Genomic DNA, 23,098 nt, shown 5'->3' with positions numbered 1-23,098 from the left:
GATTGGGTGCTTAATCCAGGCTGAATATAAAACTTTGTATTGTTTTTGATGGACAATATACTGTAACACCCCTCACCCTCCTCACAGATTTAAAAGTCTTTCCCTCCTCGCTCATCTCACCCTGTAGCCCTTCCTTTTACCACAGAGCTGCATTTCTGATTAGGGAAGAGAAAAGAACACACACACACACACACACACAAAAACAATACAGTTCAGGTTTTTAGGTGGTCTGGAAAATGCAGAGTGGGCATATTGAAATACAGATAAAAGAAGGAGCATGAATAGTGGACCATGCAGAAGCGGTTGGCTAATTAAATCTTTATAGCGTCCTTCTGAAGAGAAGCTAATCTGGTGGGTGGGAGCTGGCCTGTCCTGCTTTGTAAAAGAGTTTTCAAAAAACTTTTCTCGTTTCGTGGATTCCATTTCTCAGCCCACCCCTGGTTTTCTTTAGCCCTTGGTGAAATATATATTTTTTTCACTGCGTTTGATGGAAGATTGAGAGTGAGGTGGACAATGCAGAGCCTCATTACTGGAACGAGGTCTGAGCAGAGATGTGGAGAGAGAGAGAGAGAGAGAGAGAGAAAGAAAGAAAGAGGGGAGTGAAGTAAATCACACAGCAAGGAGGAGGATTTAGAGCAGAGAGAAATGCGAGGGTGCAGAGCAGGAGTTTTATCTTACATTTGAATGTATGAATACAGTGGGTGGTATGTGTGGGGGAGTGGGGTGAGGGGTGGAATAACAAAAAAAAAAGGGAGAGGAAGTGTGCTGTTAAAGAAGCAGTAAGAGGCAAATCTCGTGTAAGGAGGACACACTGAGATTGCACTTTTGTCTTCATCCCAAGGAGACGGGGGAAGGAGAGGGAGGAGGAGGAGGAGGAGGAGGAGGAGAGCCGATGATCTGAGATCAGATGTTTCCTCCTGATAACAAGCAGCTGTGATGATCACTTCCAGACTCTGACTGGGTTTATTTCAGCAGCGAGGCCAGAGGTTGACGTCCACGTGCCCTGACCCTGGCCTCCAGATCTTCCACATCTCTGCTTCCCTCCCCCTTCGTTCCTTTCCTCTTTTTCTTTCCAGCAGTCCTTTCTGACTTGGGAAGCTAAGTCAGGAGACTGTGAGGCCCAAATGTTATTTGCTAAATTAGATAACAGTATGTAATGGCAGTCTAGTTAGTCAACAATGCTGTAGTGTTTTTAGAGCAGGAGAAGAAGTTGTTGTTTTGCCAATTCAACAGTCCATACTCTCAAATGACGATGTGTAATGTGGAGGAGGTAGTTTGTTTGACAAAACCACAAAGGATTTTCATCCAGTTCTGCTGTCACCTCTAAGCTCCATTAAGCATTTTAGCATCTTTGACCTCATTGTTTTGGTTTTCTGGGCTGCAACTTTACTGTTTTGATTCAGTCTCTGACCAGCCTCAGCTGTACCAGGCAGCACTTTTCACAATGAGTTACCTGCCCAGCACCAAACCCAGTTAGCAACTATAGCTGGTGAACATAGTGGAGCATTTAGCAGCTAAAGAAGCAGAAATTTCCCTCAAGAGTTGGAGAAGACAAACTGGACCAGAAAAATGAATATGCATGAATGTTGCTGTGGTCATAAAATAGGTGACTGTTGGCTAACAAGTATACCAAATCAGCTTTATAATGTGATGATGTATTATTGTGTTGTTTTTGTACTTGGCTTGTTTTTATTGCACACAATCATCCTCATATCATATTCCCAGTGGATCAAATGACTGTGTGGAGTGAAAGGAGACGCTTGTCGATGCACATAATTATGATCAGCACCCAACTCTGCTGTTCACTTCAGTCCTACAGAGAGCTTTTGCATATTTGAGCTTTTTGTTTTGGTTTTATGGTTTACTTACTTACTTGCTTTGCAGTTGCGGCCAGGCTTCCCCAATTTTTGTGCAAAAATTGCCAGAAAAATTGATTGTCTTAATAAATGTGTTTTAAGGAAAGAAATGCTTTGTACACACATTGTATTTTAGTGAATAACCCCAGACTATCAACGTAACCTTTGTGTGTTTGCAAGAAAACTCAGAAGCAAGAACATCAGCTTGTTCAACTCATTCATCAAAGATGTTTACCCCGAGTGAAGCATTAAATCCCTGGGGTACATGCTTTTTATGGCTGCACTACTCCATCAAATGAGAATAGTATTTTATACAGTAAGAGGTATCTAATACAAGAAACTTTGGGTTCACCACTAGACTTTGGGTTCACCACTAGAATTTAAACTAGAACTAGAGTCTCAACAATGTTTGTCTGTAGTTTGTAATGATTCCCCCATGGGCAGGCAGAGACCTAAAACTGCACTCAAATGAACTGTACTGTGCAAATTTCACAAAAACAAATGGTGTACAATTTAAACTGACTGGGGTGCGACTGGCCTCGTGAAAACACTAAAAGAAGCACAGCGGGAGGGAGCGCAGAGACAGGTAGAGGGTAAGGGAATGCGAGGAGAGGGAAGAGTTAAGTCCATTTCCTGAGTATAAATTAAAAGCGTCTTGTAATCACATTGCAGGAATGCAGTCGGTGTACACTGTTAAACACTCCCTAAGCCCTGGCTCCACTTCACTCTCTCAGCACTGCACACAAAGGAGCCTTTGTTCTCTCTGCTCTTGAAAAGCAATGCTCAGTCACTCCCTCCTCCTCCTCCTGCCCTCCCCTCCCCTCACCCCCCCCTCGCTGCTTCTCTCGCTCTTGTGCTGTTTCTGTCATTCTCCTCTCTCACTCCTCTTCTCTTGCTATCTGTTTCGTTCATTCATAGCCTCTCTTTCTGGCCTTCCATTTACCCTCCCACTGTATTGCTATCCCTCGTTCTTCTCTCCAATGTCTGAGGTTGACTGTTGTGCTGCCGAGCTTGTGAACGGCCAGAGGTTACAGAGGCAACATGTGTGTGTGTGTTACGATTTTCATAATGATCATTAAGTTTCTCGGGCAGGTCATTGGCTCGGCCTAAACAAATCCACAATGCCCTCGACGTTACCAAACAACAGGATTTCTCAAAGTGCACTTCCCTCAAGATTTGCTCTGCCCCCACCAACAGCTTTTTCTGGTTAACCGCACATTTACGGTAAGAAACTGGAATGGGATGTGGAAGGAGGGGGGGGTCCTGGTCTTTTTCTATGCTCCAAACCCCTCCGCCCCGACTGAAAATATTTAGACACCAGATAGATACCCAACACACACTACCTACCACATGTGGCTTGCACACACACGGTACAATGGAAGCCCTTGGGCGTGGAAACTGTTATTTTGTTTAGCAGTCTGATCATATGTGACAAGCTTATAAAATATCCTGGTTTGAACATGTTTTTCCTGGGAGAAACCCTTGCAGGCTCCTCCTCCTCTAAAACCTGGCAGTTTTTACCTGATGATTGATTTTTCTATTATGTCAAAATAAAGGAAGCGGGCATGTTTCTGCGCTGAAACAGCTTGGATACAGATTGACTTTCCTTCAAAAGGGGATTGCTCACTCAACTAGAGCTTATAAAACATAACAAAGGAATTTTTAAATGAGTAAACAAGCTGATGCTGGTCCTTGCTGCGTCGTAATTTTGGTTTTTTTTGCCTCATATTTATCCTTTCCAGGGTAACATAAATATACTACACAGACATACAGATTTTCACAAGCAATCACCAAGTTCATCAATCAAAATCATTGCTTCAATAGGCTAAAATGGCTGTGCTAATGAAAACATGTTTACAGGTACACATAGGTGGTAGATGATTAATGTGAAGTCAATTATTCTGTTTCATGAAAGTATGGATGTATACATGTCCATACAGGATTGACTATGTGTGTAGCATAAATGTTCACTGAGCTTCACTGTTCTGTTAGTTAATCTTCTCTTGAGTTCCAAATGTTAACACATAAACAATTTGTGGTTTCACACACACCATAATGACATAATTGATGCTGTAAATTAATACAACACAAACAAGACTAAGGGTCTACGCTGTGCTAACAGCTCCATAAGGTTGTATTTAGACACAAATGCTAATATGCTGATGTTTAGCAAGTATGATGTATAGCATGTTCACCATCTGAATTTAGTCTGGCGGCTGGTATTTGAGAATTAGCATTAAACACAAAGTAATAGGACATAATTAGTTTTGCATGTATGTGCCAAATTTCATAGCAATCCATCCAATAGTTGTTGAGAAATGTCACTGGAAACCACATCTGTCAGCATAGGGGCTCAAGATGGAAAGTCGGAGGATCCTGAACATCACGAGGATTCATTCTCTGAGAACCGTGAATGTCAAAATTTTGTGATGGTTTGTCCAGTACTTGTTTTCTGTACACTTGCTCAAGTACTGTTTTTAAACTTGAGAACAATTTTGAGTACCATTTCAATTTTGCAATTTTCAACTTCACTAGATTTATTTGATAATTTGCTGCAACTTGAGAAGTTGCTCGTCAGTTTGCTGCATGAGAGCCAAAAGAAGCACATTTTTATTTTTGATTCATATGTTGCCAGAAATTTACTTTTGATACTTGAGAACATTTAATATCAGATTTAGGTTTTAAGACTTTTACTCAATTATTATTCCTATGAGTGACTTTTACCCAAGTGGTATTGAAGCCCAGTATCTTTACATTCACTCAAATGTGACTTTTGGGTACTTGCTCCAACACTGGATATTCTTCTCTGAAACCAGCATAGCCATCTTACTAAAAGTCTCCTAGTTAAAGAGAAGCCACTCAAAGTGAGATATATGCTAAGTCTGGACCATCATGTGCTTTAAATTTTATTTTGTTGTCGGTCTCGCCTATCGTTCTCAGATTCATGTCATTATCATTTCAGACGTCTACCCATTAAACGTCTGTCATAAACTTGGCTTGAATAAGTGCTGATGTACAGGAGAGGTAAAGCACATTAGGTAAGTAGGTCAGTTACTGCTGCTGCGCCCTTGTACTTGGGACTGTACCACTTTAGGCAGCTTCAGTGTGAGCTGGCCCTGTTTTATGACTGCTATGGGACAGTTGTTTTGTACATACATATATATATATATATATATATATATATATATATATATATATATCCCAGCCTGTCTAAAGTATAATGGCCAATAAAGTAATCATCGTGTTCTTTTTCGTGGTGTTCAGCTTGTCTGGTCCTGCCTGACTGTAGCCCTGCTGCACTGAGAGGACCTGAGGCGTCAAGTGCAATCACGACCATCATCTCTCATCAGACCTGTCACGGGGTGTCTGACGCAAAAGCTGCCTTGCACAATCACCTCCTGACAGATGAGTGCAGGCTGGGTTGGGAAGGTTTAACCCTGACAATATATCATTACTATCTGGTTATTTTGGAGATTCATATCAGGGGCTTCTGAAACTTCAAGATTTTTTTTTTCCCTTCTACAAATGTACCTGACCAAATTGCTCCTTGTGAGAAGAGGATGCCTAAAAATTATTTCAGTTCCATTCACCTGAAGGCATTCAGCACTTGAAGAGAAAGAGTAAAGACTGATAGGCTAAATGTTTGATTTACTGAAGGGTTTTGTCCTTGTCTGTAGTTAAAAATAAAGACACAGTTTTCATGACCTCATTTTGAAAAATGGAAATATTGAATTACTAAACGGACCACGTGGTCCGATTGTTTTGTCAACTACTTAATCCAAGGTCAAGAATGAATTTTCAGTGTCAACTTTAAATCCAATGTGAACCAGAAGTCCTGAAAAGTGCTCAGACAAAAAAAAATAGACATTTCAACATCTACAACTCGAAAGTTCCAGCACAGCAACTAAATGGTTCTTATAGTGAGATGGTTTGTGCAACTCTAAATGTTCTTTTCTCTGTTGTTAAAGAGCACTCACATCACGTCAGTCACATCAGCAAACCATCTTGTGAAAATGATGGGAAATTCTTCAGATGATTTTACTGATAGTACAACAAGAAAACACACCCATGTATTGTTGAATCTTTTGACTCAGTTCCTCTGGGTTCCCTCGTGTAAATCACCTCCTCTTGACTGCTGTAATTTACTGAAGTAGTAACACAAAAACGACGAGGAACCGCGTCAGACTGGTTTTAACCCATCAACACTTTTCGTGTTGGTACATCTTTAGCGAATTTGGACCTGCAAAATCGTGCTGCTGACCAAAAACAAGCAACCGTGCTGTTCTTTTAGGGAGCGGAAAGTCCAAAACGTAAGCAGCTATTGTAGCTTATCAGCCATGTTTCATGATCCACTCTTCTTTAACTTTGCGGTCAGCGTACAAATGGCTCCACAAAAGAGGGCCGGTTTGAATAGTAGCGAGACAGGGTGGTACAAATATATCTTTTAAGTGAAGTGTGAAGTGGGAGACAAAAAAGAAAGGTGTTAGGACATCTATTCCGACTAACTTGACGAGTTTGGTTTTATTTTATCAGTTTGATCCAGTTATTTCTGTCTTTTGTTTGATGTTATTCCTAGTAGTGCATTTTTGATTTACATAACCTACTATTTTTGAAAGGTGTTATATAAAGATTATGTTATAGTATTACACACTCCCAGCAGCATGCAGCAACCTGTCTGGCCTTTTCCAGCAAATCTGTTTCACTCTCTGCAAAAATACAATGACACACACACACACACACAAACACAGGAGAGCACACAGGCAGGAGTCTCTCCATGTCTATCCCCATGCTGCTCCCAGATGCAGGCCTGTAGTGGCCTGTCTGAAACCAAACCACCTTTACAGAGCAAGAGAAATAGCTCAGGGTATCTGTGCGCTGCAGGCAGGGCTGGGCCCATCTCAGCCCCAGCCAAACAGCTCTGGTGTCTTTGATGGCAGGCATGCAGATCAGAAGAGTGAAAGGAGACACTGATCTGAGGTGTTGTTGTGAGGAACACCCCACAGGCAGGCAGGTTTACTTCCTTTCATACCATTTCAGAGCAAAGAACGCCGGAAAGTTTTATGTTGGAAACAGCGTGCACAAAAGCATGGAGCAAGCATCAGCGGTGTCAAGGTTTGAATCACAAACTCACACTCATGCAGCCTTGACTCACCGTTTGGCTGCAAGTTCTGGACACAGTGTTCTTTTGAGTAAACAAACACGCACACACACACACACACACACACACACACACATATATATACAGACACATTCCTTCATCTTACATGGAGGGTCTTCATACCTTGTTCTCGCTCTCTCTGCAAGTCAGTCCATCTTGAGGTTTGTGTGTTTACACGTCCGACTACATAAGAACGGATGTCAAGTTGAATTGCATTTGTTTATCTTTTCTGGTGTCTTCTTTCGTGACTTCGCCCTCCTTTTGCTTTGCTTACATTGTACTCATCAGGGTTCTATTGAGACAGGCAAAGAAACAGACGAGCAAATCATCTGCAACCTTTACTTGACAGGAACACTTTGTGAGCTGTATTTATTCAGTCATAACGAAGCCTGCCTGTTGGGGTGAGAAATTATCTTCAAATGAGGATTTAAAGCCAACACTATCCCACCTACATCTTTAGTTATAAATATGATATATATACATATTTAACCAGTGAGGGATTTGTTTCAGATTATTTAATTTTAAGGATTTCTAGAGGTCTACTGAGGAAAATCTAGCCATTATTTACCAAGAACTAAAGCATTAATTTGTGAAATCATAATGAGACCCATTAGATTTATCTTGGGAAACCAAGGACCTATACCTATTCAGTACGCTGTACCCATAATACTATGAATTTCAGTATGAAACTACTTCAGAAGGTAACTTTGGGTTTACTGTACGGCAGGAGCAGATACCTGGCCATATCTCCATGTCCCCTGCCTCAGTTTTTCCCCATTACTTCCAATAGGAAGTGTCATGCAGTCTCATGACAGGACAGATTTCCATGATCTGCTCCAAGTGCAAATGTGGCAGTCGCTGTGGTTGATCTTACATCATCTCCAATCCAATTATTGTGTCACTTAAACTTTGTTCTGTTTATTCCATGCCGGTTCAGGGTGTCCTCCTTTGCTCCATGCCCTGCCTCCATGTGCCATTCTTTGGACATGTTGCTTCCTGATGTTGAATCGGTGTAATCATATAAAGTTGAATTTAAATCAGTTTATAAGCATACTGCTGGACGGGGATACGGGATGCAGTGAAATGATGGGTCATAAATCCTCTGCAGAGCTTTGCCTTGTGTATTATTTTACCTTTACTGGCCAATCACTGCATGACCTCTGACCCCATGTTCACACTGTGAGCCTCTTGGTTGATGGGTTCCTCTGTTGTGACCACATGTGGATGGTGGATCAGAGGCTCCACTATCTGCACACATAGTTTTCTCTATGGGACACAATGTTATATTTCACAATAAATAGGACTTATTTTTGAGGGGTTTTAGTGCAAAAGATTTTCCGCAATATTGTCAATATTTACTATGAATGTAAAAGCAGCATTAGATAATTTAAAAAAAATTGTAATTTGTAAAAATAGAAAAAAAAATGATTTGAAAAAATTTCTTGCATATTTCTGATTTCTGGCAGTTGGAAACACAAACTTTGTGATGTGTTTGGGGACAAAATGTTGGTTCAGAACCAACGTTTGCTTTTTAAAAAGTGTTCATGTAGCCTATTTTTTGTTGCTGCCTATGTTGAACCTTAAAAGAAAAATTTGATGCTTGTTTGCTAGAGCCAAGAGGTGATAGCCTCGTGAAAGTGCAAATACGGGTAAACAGCTGGCCTGGTTCCATCCACAGTCCAAAAATCTGTCTCCCAGAACCTTTCAAGTGTATTAATTAACATGTCCTCTCAAATTAGTTGAAACCCAAAAAGAAACCTTTGTTAGTGTCTTGGCGAAAAACAGCTTGTCTGTCTTGCTGTCAGCCAAGATGCTTCAGTTTCTGCCTCACAAGCCTTTAGCTAACTTTTAGAGTTATTACAGCGTAAGCCCTATTGACGTTCTCCAAATCACAGCAATTAAACAAAGCATTTTTACTGAAACATTTCACTTGATAAGGAGCATATGGTTGCATTTACTTATTGGATAACACCAATCAAAAATAAACACAACAACAAATCTGTAAGATTACTTTTCACTTCTGATCAACTGCAATGACTGGTGAAAGGCCGCAGTGCGACCAGGAAGCTTCCTGAGCACTTTTCATTCACTGACTGGATTCTACGGGTTAACCAGCCTTTCAGTGACTTGTTGATGCTGTTGCTCACACTGTAAACACAAGGTTACAACAAATGGAAGCGTTACGGTGGTGCTAGTGTGTGTGTGTGTGTTTGTATACGTACATACACACTGCGTGCCTTAAAGCATGTGTTAAAACCTACTCAGTGTATCAGTTTGCACGTTCAAATGGGTACACATGCAGCATAGGGGAACTCAAGATGTGTTCCAGGAAATGAAGAGGTGAAAGGGGGACATGAGCACAGACCATATAAAAGCTAATACTCCTGTGTACCCCTCTGGACATCATTCACTCCCAGCAGGTCCACTGAACCCCCAGGGTAAGGGGTTAAAGGTCATGGGTCTCAGAGGTTATGACTGATCCTCCCCAGTCATCCCCCGGAGGGACAGGCACAACATAGCCCGCCTCTATTTATAACTGGTTATAACTCTCTTTGCAAGTTTTTTGTGTGTTACTGCACTTCTCTGGAACTCTGGCGAGTAGCACAAGGCTGACTATGGAGAATGTGGGGCTGCGAAATGTGTTCCTGTGTGTGTGTCCCTAATGACAGATAATAGCAGTTTTGAGTTTGACAGTGTGTTTGTGAGTGATTACACCTTTGTGTGTTTGTTTGGGTGGGTGTGTGTGTGTGTGTGTGTGCAAGAGAGAGAGATGGAAAAGGGAGAGGTTTGTAGTGTGATAAAGTGACTGTCTAATTGCAGAGAGCCTCGCTGTGTGGCATGTCAGATTGTTCTTCCCCTGTGGCCTGAGGTCTCCTGCAGGGGGAATGTGTGTGTGACTGCATATATGTGTCTAAATGTGATGAATTTCAACGGCCTGCTTCAAGTCTTGGCAGGCTGCCTGAGCGCCAGAGACCCAGTCGACCATATTTCATGCTTGCTCCAAAAAAAAAAGAAGAAGAAAAAACACCATACATTTTTACCTTTATGTGGTAGTCCACATGTCTGTAGTCCATTACACCACATTTGTGTGCAAGTGCGGTTGTGTGTGTTTGCTGAATGAGAACGCTTTAGAGAGATGATGGAGAAAACTGCACAGACTCCATGCTTGCTGTGCCACAATGGCTTGCATTGTTCTGGTGCTATAATCAGAGCGGACATGGAACTTGGCCTGGAGACCAAGAGGTCTCTGCAGCCCTGGACACAGGTGCTGGAACTCGGGATCACACCAAACCCTGGACTGGGGAGCGAATGCAGTGGGTGCAGAGGATGAGGTTTAATCATTAGTGTTTTTCTTTCAGTTTGGCGGAGTTTGATTTAAAACCAGATTTACAAAATAAATAAATAAAATAAGAATAATCTCTTGCTTAAACGGAATAGTGCCAGAGTTCCTGGCTTTGAGATATCATCTCTACAAATACCTACCCCCCCCCCACCCCCACCCCCACCCCCACCCACCCAACCTACATTGAGGTTAATAAAATATTGTTTTCCGGGCTCGTGGCATTGAAAAACCTCTACAGCAACTGGTCCTTCCAGAAACAGTGTCCATGTCAGTTTAAATAATCCATCAGCCTCAGTTTGAAGAAATGCAACTGGAACTTTCTACCAGACAAATGGTCCCCATGTAATGAGTTGACATTTGGGTGAAATGTGATATTCTTCGTATTTAGTCCTTAAAGTTTCCATGTACGGAGACTTCTCAGAGCATTAGTACTTCGCAGCATAGATTATGTGATTATGTGTAGCTATGGGCTGTCACTGCAGTTTCTACGTTGAGAATCAGGGAACTGTGGCGATCTGCTTTATCAGTTTCGTGTTTTTGATGGTGATAACAACAGAAAAGTTAAACATGTGCCTACTCACTTTCTTTCCAACAGTTAGATGAGAAGATTGATAGCAGCCACTCTCATTTTCGTATGTTAGGCATGGCAGTAGAGCTGAGAGACTTAGCTTGACATAAATACCAGACGTAAGGGGAAACAACTCGCCTGGCCAAGTCTAAAGTTAAAAAGTCTGTCTGCCGTCACATCTGACGTTGTTTATTGATTTATGTGCTGTAACTATTCCTTGTCTACAACTGTTCTTCCAGTGCTGATATGCATCTTCTCCACTGTGACACTGTCATTGCGACTAGCTGCATTTTACACTGCGGTATGTATGTAGGTGAAACGGCTGACACACATCATGTTAATTAGTAGGTGCATTTTTGAATTTGAGACCCAGGCTTGCTGTTTGTCTTTCCCGTCTTTATGCTAAGCTAGGCTAATCACCTCCCAGCTCCATACATTCCACACAGACTTAAGAACTGCGTCAATCTTTTCATCTAACTATTAGAAAAGAAAACATATTTCCCCAAAGCATTGAGCTTTATCTTCAAAGTGACCTCTAAACAAATCTGCATTTTCCATCCCGCAAAGCCGTTTCCGTCTTCTACAAGGTGAAAAAGAAAATTTACACAGGTGGAAATTGTTTATCGTACCTGAGACAAAAGGACCAATTTGCAGAAAACAAAGCCGCATTGCTGTCATGCTGCATCAGCCACCATCCCACTACAGGATGTCTGCAAAAGGTGTAAAATATATTTCTTTCTGTACTTCTTTGCCTTTGTTTACATCTTGACATTGACATCAACACTTTCAAATTAATTTTTTTGCTAATAAGGATTTTTGCTCTATCTTTGGTACTTTATTCTGCTGCAAAGGAACTTATCGAGCAATTATATGGTTAAGTTCTCATATTTTCTGAACTGCCTCTGTCACCACAGCTATTTGCTGTTGTTATTCTGACTTCCTTTGTCACTGCTGTTTCCTGTTTCCCCAGGTTGGGCAAAAATTACTTCAACAAATATGATGATGTTTAAGTGATAAATTTGTCTCCTCTGGCTGACGGTAAAATACCTGGTTAAAACAAAAAAGCTGCAGACTTTTGGCCCCCCACGGCACTAAGATGAAGACCTCTTACCAGCAATAATAAGTACACAAATAATATGAAACCACAGAATTTACTGTGCTATGAAGTGTTTAACCATTTCTTTATTTTGGGTGAGTGTGACTTCACTTTAAGTACTGTGACATACAGGGTGGGCCTTGTGTGTATGACTGAGCACAAGGTTTGAGCTGGTTGGGCTGATGAAAGATTTGGCTTTCAGCAACGGTGTGAAAAAAAGCCTGTGTCACTCTAACGACACCTCAACACATTTTCACCCTGTGCTGTTCCACCATAATTCAGACGAGGCTGCGTCAAAGCTGCATATTTTTTTTTAAGTGAGCCTTAATTATAACAAGTCCATTCACCACACTGAAGCACCAAAAACAGAAGCGTGACTAATAAAGCAGGGGTTGAGCATGCAGGGAGCGGGTGTTCAAAGTTTTATAAGATTAGGCCACAAGTTCTCTGAGGAGAGTCGTCTAATAAGAGGCTTATGATGGGCCAACAGTCTCCCAGGGGTCCTACCATGATAATGATACAGCTTTCGGTCTCTGACTCTCTCTCCTCTTTTCTCTTTTATGGAGGATTAGAAGCTGCGGTGCAGTGTGGCTTTATTTTTAATGTGAGTTAGTTTCTGGGGCTTGTTTGTGCAAGGTGTGAGATTTATTCCTTTGGACTGTGGTATGGTTTTCTGGAGAGTTTGTTTTAGCTCTGTTATGTTTTGTGTTGTAACAATAAGGGTGTTTTAGAAATAAAATAATTTTTTTCCCTGTCAGCCAGCTGCGAGGAGGTAGAGTTGAGTTAAGGCCCCTGGCTGGTGAGTCAGTGTTTCCATAGAGGTGCTGCTGGCTCCTCTGTTTCTGACTAGACCTGGCCACGAGCCTCTCTTATACACCAGCCAGACTGAGGCAGTGTGTATACAGGATAACAAAATAGTTTGACATTTTGGGAAATTTTTACTTTTACTTTCATGCTGATGGGGTGACAGTGATGCACTGTAATGTCACAGAAAGAAGGTTTTTGGGTTCAAACCTGCCAGCCGACCGGGGCCTTTTATGTGGGTGGGATCATTCTCAGTGTTCCAGCTTCCTCCCACAGTCTAAAGACATGCAGGTTAGATTTATTAGTGAGTAAATTTCCCGTAGACAAGAATGTGAGCATGATTTGTTATTTATCTCTGTAGGTCAACCCTGTAATGAACTGCCGATTTGTCCAGGGTGTACCCTGCCTCTCGCCTCAATGTCAGCCCCCCCCCACGACTCTGCAAAGACAGAAGATGGATGGATGGACGGATGGACATTCATGCCAAAAGGTAAATGAGAATATTAATAACATATCTGCACACCGTATTTCAGCTGCAACCGGTTACTTTTTAGCTTAGCTTAGCACAATGAGTGGAACAGGGAAACAACTAGCTTGGCATTGTTCAGAGTTCAAAATTCTGCCTATCTGCACCTCTAAAGCTCACTAACAAACACATCATATCATGTTTATTTAATCGGTACTGAAACTGAAGTGTTAAAACAGTTTAAAGTTGTTGGGAAACCAGCAGGAACTCACAACACCCAGCAACACCCATCAACAATCTGGTACGCAGCACACCTGAAAAACCACAATTTATCTTTCTATCCAAAGAAATTAAACAAACAAGATATAATGCATTAATAAATAAGCTTTGCTGATGCTTGTTGGCGGATTTTGTTACATTTTAACAGATCCAGGCTAGTTGTTTCCTCCTGTTTCCAGTTTTTAAGCTAAGCTAAGCTAAGCTAAGCAGCTGGTGGCTGCAGCCTTTTATTTCACAGACAGCCAAGAAAGTGATATCAGTCTTTTCAACCAGCACTCAGCAAGAAAGCAAACCAGCGTATTCCCCATAATGTTAAAGTCCTTTAAGCTTCAGTATAAGACATTTGTGGCAAGGCATACTTGATTCCCCTGAGCATCTTCCAAGGAATAATCATCAGGATTACTAATGCATGTTACACAGTATAAAGGATGCATGAAGGAGGACTTTATCGGTGGCTGCTGCTGTTATGTCTCTTGTGTGTCTGATCACTTAAGTTAGAAATGTAACAGCATTCGTTCTTCACAGACTCATGAGGAGACCATCTCGGGCGGCTTGTCAGCGGTGCGCTAAGCTTTAATAGTCGCACCAGAAGTTCTCAAAATTGATTTGATTCTGCACTGTTTGTCTTGGCCAGGGCCTGTTTCTGCGGTTGTGGTCTCAGAGTAGAAAGCGGAGGGCAAGAGGGGAGTAGGAAGAGGAGGGGGAGTGGAGTTCGAAAGGCTGTGGGGAGAGAAGATGAGGATGGTATTCAGAGCATTATGTAAGACTTCAAACAGGTCCAGCTTGGCGAGGAGTGTTGATGTGAGAGATGTGGGCCCCTTGGGTCAGGTGGCCTCTCACATAGTCTCCCATATGGTCTGCATTTCCCCTCGTTGCCCCCGCCCTTCGTCTAATTGGCAGGTAATGTATCGTTGCTCTTGCCTGTCTTCCCCTCTGTCACTGTTATTCTTGTCCTTTATTAATGGAAGGCACAGCAGTGTGATGGTGATGGTGATGGAGGTGATAGCGGCTTCGGGCTTGGCACCAAGCCACAGAGAGGCCCAGTCCTGACACTTTATACAGCGGCAGGTTTTACCAAGGTGTTCATTTCAGGAGCATCTCCTCTGCTTCCGCTGCTTCTCTTTCTTCCCCTCCCTTGGAAATGGAGGGTAAATCAAAGCTAGAGGTGATCCTGAAGTCCTTGGAGTTCAGACTGATTGTGGTTACAACCTACACCCATCCCACAGTTGTTACGTACGTTTGGACATACAGGCTTGTTTGCATCCACACCCATACTGTATGTGTGTTCTCCACCGTTAATCACTCTACCTCTCACCATGACGTCCTACAATGCAGGTTTTTCTTTCCCTCTCGCACTCATAACCGGCCAAGAAGCTTATTTTACAGCCTCTCTGCTCAAGTCACTGCTAAGCATAACAATACACCAGCAGGCATATGTTTGTCATAAACCTCAAGGCTCAAAATTACATTACAGTCATTTACACTTTGAACAGAGTTTAAAAAAAGAATCATTGTACACCACGTTTAATCATGCGCTGCACTTAATGTTCATAATTCTCTCGTGATTTTCCATTGCTGCTGGACAGCGGAGGCCTAACTACAGCAGAACAACATGGGCCAATCAACTTAAGTAGGCCTGTTAATAGCAGTAAATGCCAAACCCTGTTTGTTATGTCTCAGAGGCCAAGTCTCTCACTACAGCAATTTCATGTATGGACCTGTAACTCCACTATATCCAGATTCTGGGATAGCAAGACAGTAGCAACATAAGCCCAGCTGAGTTCACCAGACTCTTGTGAGGTACATTGATGTCCATACATCCTGTACTGCAGATAAAGCCAACATAACCGTCTGGTGCACATGGAAGAGCTCAATTACATAACTTAAGACTTTCATTAGCCTCTCCGCTCTATTGAGTTCTCTGGGAAAGGTCCAGATGTGACTTCATGAAGGGCCCTTTCTATGCTGAGCCTGTTCACTCTGTTCTTCTGTTCCCCACTTCTCCATCCCTGCAGCTGTAAGCACTCAGAGGAAAAGCAGGGAGGGAGGCAGAGTGCTTTATTAAAAAAATCAGACACCCCCTAGACCCCCCCCCCCAGTCTCCCTTCAAAACAGTTCCAGCTCCACCCATAGCAGGCATACAGTCCCCTTTCCTCCCATAGGTCTTCTAAAGTAGGCCAATAAGTCTTTTAGCATGTGGTCTCCCTGTCAGACCGAGGTGGCTGACTAGACAGGCTGCTGCTCCAGGCGCAGGGGCAGGAAGTGGGAGCCGGCCAGGAGACACTCTGTAAGAGGCTGCCCAAGTAAACAACCCTCCCCTTTTAGCACACATGCTCATACACATTTTTATGTGTTTGTGTGCTCATACACATTCGGATGTGTTTACATATGTGGCAGGCTTGTACGTATACACACACACACACACATACAGACAAACACACACATTTGATGCGTCACCACCAGAAACACTGACGACCTTTTACTGGGAAGTACAGTAAATCTGGATGTCTTACTGTTAATATCATGATGGTTTATGGATGACATTAATTTATTTCAGGCTTTTGGTTTGGCTGCGACCACAATGCCCTTTCAAGACTGAAAACTGGAAATTGTTGAGAGCCTTCTAATCAAATTAATAGCTGTGTTGTTTGATCGCGTGTGTGCAGAGTATGAATTTGTACAGCTGTGTGTGCACCGCTGTGGAACGTCATACCAAAATCCTGTGCCAAAACAACAATTTGTGCCTTAAAGGGGTAGTTTGTTCTACACGTTGCTGGCGTTCGTTTTCCGAAACTCTTGATTATGTGATTTTTTTGTCTGGGTATCGTGGTCGTGACGGTTTTCCAGAGCATGGCAGCTGTTTGTGTGACTCTGCGTTTCTGGGAAGACAGCGGACACAGGTGGAGAAACGGTTAGGGCTGTGATTTATAGACATCTTCTTTGCCTCGCATTGTGCTACGGCCTTCCTCTGGGCCTCCGTCTGCACTCACACATCATGTTCCCCTGCTTGCCTGTTGTTCCATGTCTCCGATAACAATGATGCCTGATTCACAGAGTGGAAAACCCAGATGAGTTCCCCTCTGAGAACAAATTTATTGTTTCCCTGTCATAGAGCTATTGTGTTGGTGGTTTGGATTTTTTCTTGGGTAGATGCGGACCAAAGCAAAGCTGTTTCTGAGTCTTTTGGGATGAGTTTACGTATCAAAAGCTTTTGAAGCAATCCTGAGATAAACTCACAAAATCTTGACGGCAAGTTCAAATCAAGCCTTCTTCTTTGCTGGCTCACCAAATTACCGTTAAAATTGAATATTTTCCTTTCAAAGCTGTGTTGAAAATGTTTTTACATACAGGAGGTAACAGAATCCTTCAGGTGCGTTGGCCTAATAATTTTATATTCCAGGTCACCATGCAAGGCCTGCCTAATGCTGTCTTATATGCTTTCAATAGTTCTGGGATTTTATATGACTGGAAATCAAGACTTTATACAACACTACATAATGGTTTTGTGGCCTCTGGAGCAGACTACATAGGGTAAGTTAATGGAAATTAAATTAACCAAAATTGGGCCTCTTGTTGGGCGGCATGGTGGTGCGGCTGTTAGCACTGTCGCCTCACACCAAGAGAGTTCTGGGTTTGAGTCCGGGTCTGGGCCCTTCTGTGTGTGTGTGGAGTTTGCATGTCCTGCGTGGGTTTTCTTCGTGTACTCCGACTTCCTCCCACAAACCCAAAAACATGCACGTTAGGTTAAGTGGCTACTCTACATTGTCTGTAGGTGTGTGTAGTGTGTGCGCATGTGTGGTTGTCTGTCTTTGTGTGCCCTGACTTGACTGGTAAGCCCCGCCTCTCGCCCGTAGTCAGCTGGGATAGGCTACCCCGAGATCCTGACAGATAAGTGGTATAGAATATGGATGGATGGGCCTCTTGTTTTAATCAGACTTTATTGCCATTGTAAGTGAAGAGGTTTCACATTACTAGGAAATTGTCTTGGTGATTGGTGCATACATAGAATGTAACAAGTAACATATAATAGAAGAATAAAATAAAATAGAATAAGGATAAAATAAGAAGCAGTTAGCCTTAGCTTCTTAGGGTCTAAGTTTCCATAATGTGATGTATTTCAAAGTGTTGTCCTCACTGTTAAACTAAAATACTCTCATAGCTAGCTAGCTAGTGGTCACCATATCAGGCCAATTGAGGCTTAATCAGCAAAATGAAAGTGAAGCAAACAACAACAACATGTTTCATGGTACGGTAGGTTGTGGTTACTTCTTGTTTTTCTTTTGCGCTAAAAATAAAAACAGGAAATTTTTCATCTGTGATATACTAAAACATAGTGTAAGAGCAGCACAAATAGAGAAGAGTCATAATTAAATCAGCAAACTGACTCACTACTGTCAGTCACTCAGTGCTAAGTTTGTTTGGTTAACATTAGCTACCGTTAGCTAGTGAGCTTAACAGATCAAGCAAAGATGTAGCAGCACCCTAATTAAATCCAGAAATTGTGTTTTATTATTTGTAAATTCAGTTCTACTTCTGTTTTACTTTAGTAACAAAAACTGAAGCATCCTATAAGAATCATTAAGTAAAAAAATCTCTCACCCACTTAAGTTTCCCAGCGTTATGTATCTATCTAAAGTTGACTCACATCAGCTAAAATTAGCTGCCATAAGCTAACAGTCATACTGGTTAACAGGCCAAGTCTGGCTGCAGCATTTGCAGTAAAGCCCCAAATAGAACTAGAGTGATTTTATGCCAGAGAATAAAACTTTTCACTTGTGAGCATGAGATTGTGTTATTTAGTCATTCAGAAAGTACATGGTCTAATTTTCTTCCTCACTCAAATCTCAAGTTTTATATCCACAAGTCTGGAGCTAAGCCACAGGGCAGGTCTAATAATAATAGTCTTAATTTGAATCAACATCTATCAACCTGTGATAAACTTTACAAAGTCTCAAATAAAAACTTCACACTGTGGCCACACTGGGTTTGTGATTGTTGGTTTAGTAATATCCTGACACCAGTATTACGAAAGGCCTTTGTGTAAAGTTACGCTGTAATCCCTTTTTTCCTCCCTACCTGTGCAAGTGCGTGTCACAGCAGGTTAGCAGGTGAGGCTCTAGGGTGAGCAGGTTTCCGAGCTAGGCCTTATCTCTATTGGAAGCCTTGCCTTGAGAAATGGGAGCAGCAGTCAGACACTTCCAAGTAACCTCTGTCGTGTTTTCAAAGCTAAATCCCTCAATCGTGAGGAGCCCCACGTAGGTCCCAGAGGGAACCTGGTGTCGACTGTTATATGTCACTGCTTTTGTGTGTTGAGACTCAACATGGGAGCTGGAGCCGGCGTGCACACACGCCTCATGAGCTAGTGTACGTGCATGTTCCTGTTTCTGTGTGTTCTTTCCTAGTGAGTGGGTGTGAGATCTGCGGTTTCTCACAGTCAGTCCTTATCTTCGTCTCTCTGAGCCTCAGCCAGCAGATGATTGTGAAATACTCACACAGAAAATTAGAGAGAGAGAGAGAGAGAGTTCACTTTTAACTGTTCCCTAACCTCCCAAGGCCAGATATTCAGGCCTTGTTTACAACTCAAACAACAAAATGATACAGTCATAGTTACATTACCAGCAGGGTGATTTTAGACCAGTCGTCCTCTTCGTCTCACTATCTCCCCTCTGTCTTCAAGCACCAAGAAGTCACTCCTTTTTTTTAATTAAACATTGGTGGCCTTGAGGTAGTTGGCACTGTATCGCTTTTTCATTTCAGTCCTTTCATTAATGTCATGTGACTGTGACTGCTGTTGAGTGTCAGATGCCAGAAACAACTCAACTTTGCATAGTGCAGACTTGGCCTGTGGAGCAAGGGCTTCCTGTAAGACAATCACTGATGTCATCCTCTGTCTGCTTATACTTCTAAAAGGCCTGAGTGACTCAGAGCGGCTGGTTAGTCAACTATACAGGTCTATCGTGGATCAGTGTGTATCTGCAGGGGCGTAGGAGTGTGTTTATTTCTGGGAGTGTGATGTGTGCGTTGAGGCCAAATAAATCAGTACTCAACTGATGAGAAACTGAAAACTGTGTTTAAGAAGTGAGAAAGAGGTTGTTTTCTCGCGCTGCTGCCGCCAGAGGAAACAGATGCTGCAAAACAAAACCGAGAATCATGTGTGCAGAAACGTGCCGTTTTTAGCCTTAGCATGGTTCACTGGCTTGTAGCTAACCTCATTCACCATCACCAAGGACATATGTGAGGAGTTAGTAAGCTATGAAGGCTCTTCTCCATATGTCATATGTCATGCGCTGTAACACACCTTTTCGCTTCAGCTATGGCATGTTTGTGTAAAGTTTAGAAGCATAGAAAACTTGAAAAACATATCCTGGGGTAAAAACATTACATTCACCAAATTAATTGCTGGGAACAATGTTCAAATGAAATGTAGAGCAAGAAACACAGACAGGCAGACCTAAGTCGACTTCTCTGGAAGAGGAACTAAGTAAAATGGTTTCTCCAACCACTGTAATTACTATGCATGTAAACATCCATCCGGGTTTATAGACCAACTTCTTGGTTCAACTTTGACCTAGTTGCTGTAGTTGTGGTGTTCTTGAGCAATGGTGTGTTATTACCAACATTTTCATGTCCGAGAACCTTTGGTTTTTAAATCTAATAATGTGGTTTATATTGGTGGTTTCCAACCTTGGAGTCTGGACCCAAACAAGTTGTCAGGAGTTAATAACAAATGAAGAGGAAATAACAAAATTCTGTAAATTCTGTTACACAGAATTATCATTAGTTTTGATACTTTCTTCAATTGTTACCCCCTTTCTATTGAAATATTGTCTGGTTTAACTCTCCATTCCTCTAAAGCCCATTAGGAGATGGAAAAATGATCATAAATGGAAATGAAGGCCAAAACTACAAAAATAACATCCTAGTTATCATGAATTGGAATTGTCCTGTGAGGTCCCAAATCAGAAAAATAATTGGTGAAAATGCAGAGCAGGTGTTGATCTCCTAATGCAGGCTTCTTTCCTCCCGTCGGGCCACGATGTGGGAGTCATAAGACAGGAAGAATTAAGTGGTTCAGAAGAGCTCAGGAGTGACTCACTCGGCCCAGTGGACCAGAAACCCAGAGCACAACAGTTTCAGGTTCGGGAGGAGCTCACCCATTGGTCAGTCCTCCTCTCTTGTTTCCACTGGGCCAGCGCTTTTTGTTAGGAAAAAGTCATCGCTTGTCCATTAGCGCGGGGCTCAGCTAGAGTTTAGTGGCTCTGTGTTTGTTTTTCTGTCACACTAAGGAGTGGAAGGGTGTGTTTCCACAACCTGTCAGACAGCCATCAGCAGTGCTCTCCTCTGAAGCCTCCTCACCTCTCTGCTCAACACATATGTGTTTTCCCTTCCTTTCTTTTACAGGTCAAGGGTTGCCACTTTGCCCGGGGGAGGAAAAGCACATGTGACACTGGATCCTGGCAGGGCTAATGGTCATTACTCGGTAAGCAGTGTGTCATAGTCCCAGTCGCACAGATAATAGGGCTGCAGAGTGCCTGGGCTAAACCCACAAGATCAGGGAGTGGTTGTGACTGTTGTCTTTGTTGATCTGCAATCAGTCTCGCTGTGACACATATAGCCATTATAGACCTACAAAGATAAAGCCTGCCTTTTGCTGCAGGCGGCAGAAACAAACTGTATGAGTGGGAAGCACACACACTGGGGACATTTAACATATACAGAGATTATAATTTGTAAAGCCTGAAGGTTACTGCGAAGAGATCATAATCAGATGAGATATTTCATCAAATAAGTGATTACCCAGAAACATGTATGTAGGGGAAATCACTTCGGTAAACCAATACAGTACAGTTTTAGATGACATATTTAATTTTAGCTTGCTGAAGCCAAAGTTATGAAAAGTAAATGAAAGTGCCCAAGTATTACACGTTGTATTGTTTTGTATTCAAAACGTAAACTCCCAAACAATGAAATAAATGTACTACAGGGTGATAATAGTCAGGAAGGGATTAGAGGTGGGATGAGAAGGCCCCTTGTTAACACAAATTATAAAACACATCCCCATAATTAAGTTAAGAATTGCAATATTTGGGAAAACAAGACTCTAACTCTAACCACAATCCCCCCCGTGTGAGGCCAAGGACAAATCAGCCATAGAGCAGAGTTAATGTTGAGCGCAGACAGAGAAGATAAAGATGTACTTTCACTATACATAAGCAAGACAGGCCCATTAGAGGCAGTGGCAGGTTTAGAAGTTGATCCTGTAACAACAAAGTTAAAAGGTTTGAGCACTGTGACAAACTCATGTCTTGTTGAGATGTATTTTTAGCAAGACACTTGCCTGCATAGTGATCATATCTGGTCCTAAGAAACCAAGTTAAATGTCAAAAATGTGACTTCATTCTTCATTGTCATGAATGGTTTGTTACAGTTTGACATTTGACTCACCACTTTGGCTTACAAAAACAAATGTGTCATTAGGTCTACACATATATCTGTGTCTCCGATCTACATCAGATTCTACTGACTTTTTTGTTTGGTTTTTGTAATATTCTTCTTTTACAGTAAACATGCGAAGGGAAGAGCAGTCATGAAAAGGGACAGCTAGTTTATTTAGTCCATGCAAAACATGAACCGCAAAAATTACTATTTGCTGTTTTACATGAGTGTGTCTTACCTTATGAAGCCGTCGCTGGTTGCCTATATAAATCCCTTTAAAATTGCGAATAGTCATTTTTTTACATTTAACGTGTTTTACAGATTAAACAAACAAGATATAATGTGGTGCTGGAAGGCAGAACAGAGCCCTGGCTAGCGGCTTCCCAGTCTTTATGATAAGCTAAGCAGCAGCTGGCTGTAGCTTCATATTTATCATACAGACGTGAGAGTCAATCTTCTTATATAACTCTCCACTAGTAAATGGGTAAGTGTACATCCCAGAATGACGAATTTTCCTTTAATCCGACCAACACACACTTTAGAACCATGTGGGCTTATACTCTCTTGATGTTTTCACTTCAAAAAATGTTACTTGAGTGGATGTTTCTAATGCCTGTTTGTGCTCTGGTATGTGTGTCTAAAAGAGGTTAATCGTGCCTCTCTGTTTTCTACAGACAAAGCAGCCTCTCTGAATAGCCCCTAACCTAACCTCTTCGCTCAGTGCTGACCTCAGCCCTTGTTCACCATTAATTATCCCTCCCACATCACCTGTCACGCTGCAGGGACGCAGGCTCATGCACACATGCATGCAAGGGTTGCAGCTAACCTGCTCTCAGCTGTGAGCGTAGATAAGAAAAATAGCACAGTTAGCACATCCAGCACTATTTGCTCACCTCTTTCTCAAACAAAGAAGTAAACCTGCCTCTGATAACACAATTACAAAGAGTACATGCCGCCACGTTCGCTTGCTCAACCGTGCGGGCTAAAGGTGAATGAAGATTGGGTACTTAGAGTAAAACTACACACCTGCTTTATCCTGTTGTGGAGGAAACAATGAATGAACCACAAACCTGTTCAGTGTCACTGTGCTGT

At 42.1% G+C, this 23,098-nt stretch overlaps 1 protein-coding gene across 2 annotated transcripts in view; it reads left to right on the top strand.

The window, feature by feature from the left end:
* plekhh1 (pleckstrin homology domain containing, family H (with MyTH4 domain) member 1) overlaps positions 1-23,098 on the top strand; it is a 163,406-nt gene that overhangs the window by 34,057 nt on the left and 106,251 nt on the right. For both annotated transcript variants that reach the window (XM_046412122.1, XM_046412121.1), the window contains exons 3-4: positions 13,187-13,315; positions 20,972-21,050. The gene's annotated coding sequence lies outside the window, so the exon portion shown is untranslated. The remainder of the gene's footprint in view (positions 1-13,186; positions 13,316-20,971; positions 21,051-23,098) is intronic.

Source organism: Scatophagus argus, chromosome 15, assembly GCF_020382885.2.
Source record: "Scatophagus argus isolate fScaArg1 chromosome 15, fScaArg1.pri, whole genome shotgun sequence".
In the NCBI taxonomy this organism is placed as follows: domain Eukaryota; kingdom Metazoa; phylum Chordata; class Actinopteri; family Scatophagidae; genus Scatophagus; species Scatophagus argus.
This window is presented reverse-complemented; position numbering and strand designations above follow the sequence as displayed.